Consider the following 2,449-nt stretch of genomic DNA (forward strand, 5'->3'; position numbering starts at 1 on the left):
GTTTGGATAAGCGGTAGAAAATGAGTGAGTGAGTGAGTGTTTTATGTTTTTATAATTAAAAAAATAAATAAAACAAATATATAAAAATATACAAAAATAAATAAAAATAGGAAAATTCTAATTCATTCACTGCTTGTTATTTATTTCTGCTGTATGGTGTGTATGAACACAATTATTATAAGATTAAAATATAGTACGAAGATGAGATACACTTTATGGCAAAAGTTTGTGGACACCTGACAGTAACCTGACTATAACACTTAGTCCTCAATTGCTGTTATAAAAACCTACAATCTTCTGGGAAGGCTTTCAATTGGATGTTGCAGGGTGGCTCTAGAGATCTAGGTCTGGGGTCAAGTCAGTGCGCCAGTTCATCCTAGAGGTACTCAGTAGAGTTAAGAGGCTCTCTGTAGGACTCAACCTTTTCAAACCCAACTCTAGCAAACCATGTCTTCATGGAGCTTGATGTTTGCACTTGTCTTGCTGAAACAGATTTGGGCCACTAATGAAGGGAAAATGTAATGCCACAGCATACAATGATGTTCTATACATTGTGTGATTTCAACTTTGTAGCAACAGAATAGTGAAGATTATACATACGGGTGTGACAGTAAGGTGTCCACAAACTTTAAACCATAAAATATACTGTTGCATGTAAGGAACAGATCAAGACAAGATGTGACTATTATAGACTATTATAGACAAACAAACAACAAATGGATTGTGTGAGCATCCGGACCACCTGGGCCTCAAATATTGTATACCATAGCAATTTACCAACTCATTTTTTTCAATTTATTAATGAATGTTTATTATTTAATTAATACTTAGATACAATATATTTGAGTCTATGAGTTCTTTTTCATGTTTTATTTTGGTTTTTACGTTCTATATTAGTTTTGGATGATTGTTGACAGCTATCGTGATTAAATGAGCAAATCCCGCAGAGATTTCCATTTCAACAAAATGAGAGTATGGGTAAAGCATTTACATTTATTAAGCAAATGACATAAGATGGATTAAGAGTGCTTTTTTGGCCTTTGCTAGATTTGGGTCTGAATTTTACATCTAAATACGTCTTTGAGTCATAAAACAAGGATTTACCTGGATATATGATATAAATCAGGCAGGAACATGTACCATACAAGCTAGCTTAATGTTCAGTAAATATTCAAATAACCATAAAGTGCATAAACTAAATCATCCAGCAGTTATGAGCTCCAAGTGAGCCTGAAGTGCTAAAGTCAAAAACATTTCAGAAAGCATTTGGATACTGAGGCAGTCTGAGGTTGGTGTGATATTTGATGACGTCTTGATAAGGTTATGTCAGTAAAGACAGACACTCTCCTCACCAGAGTATACAATGACCAATCAGCTCACCCTGCATCACATCTCACCAAGATCAGGGAAGCTGATTGGCTGAGCCTCATTGAGAACCAAGATAGACCTGCTGAAAGAAAGTGCAGTGCTTCTCTCTCTCTCTCTCTCTCTCTCTCTCTCTCTCTCTCTCACTCTCACACACACGTTAATCTGAGATATTGTTCTGTAGAAGAATAATCTCCAGCAGCACTAACTCTTTTGGCCTTCTACTGACAAGCAAGCCACCTGACCATGGAGGCTTGCTGGCTTTGGACCAATGCATGATTAATGTTACAATATATTGGTGATTTTTTAAAAATAATTTGTTTAATTCAGATAATTAAATGGCAAAAAATATAACATATGGCCTGTAAAAAATGTTGCTCAATTAAATAACAACAGCACTGTAAATTACACCATAAAGCTGGAAACTTTATTACCATCCTCAAAAGCTTTAATCATTCTAGAGTGCTATAAACAGGTGAATGATATTTGCTAACTGTATACTCACAAATAAATTTCACAAACACAAACACATTCTGGAAAGCTCAGTGTTACATATTAACAGGCATAATAGCCATTTATTGTATAATTTTTCATACATACCACCCTCTATAATTCATTCACACAAACGATTCACACAGCAACGCTTTTTGTAATTAGTGCAAATATTAACATTAACACAGATCTTAATGTGCTTAACAAAAACTTTGAGAACAGGTTACTACAACAACAACAACAACAAACACTTCTTGTATATGCTTTGAGGCATTCTGTCAAATGAGAATTATAGATAAATATGAAACATTTTATTTAGGTCCAATGAAATCATGAAATGATGGTCCTCTATTACAAGTGTAGCCCACTTTATAAAAAAACACAAGTTAGTTGTAATAAATAAACAAATAGGTAATGTTTAAGCAAGGTTAAAATTGATAAATGCTTAAAATGTAAAAATTGCAAATCTGTATTTTTGTTTAGTTTCTAAAAGCTGTTAATTTCAGAGTGGTCATATTCTAGAAAAATGTATTTGATTAAGCAGGCTTTTATTTTATTAATGTATTTTTTGTTTTGCAAGCGGATGCTCCGG

This window comes from Tachysurus vachellii, chromosome 12, assembly GCF_030014155.1.
Source record: "Tachysurus vachellii isolate PV-2020 chromosome 12, HZAU_Pvac_v1, whole genome shotgun sequence".
Classification (NCBI taxonomy): Eukaryota; Metazoa; Chordata; class Actinopteri; order Siluriformes; family Bagridae; genus Tachysurus; species Tachysurus vachellii.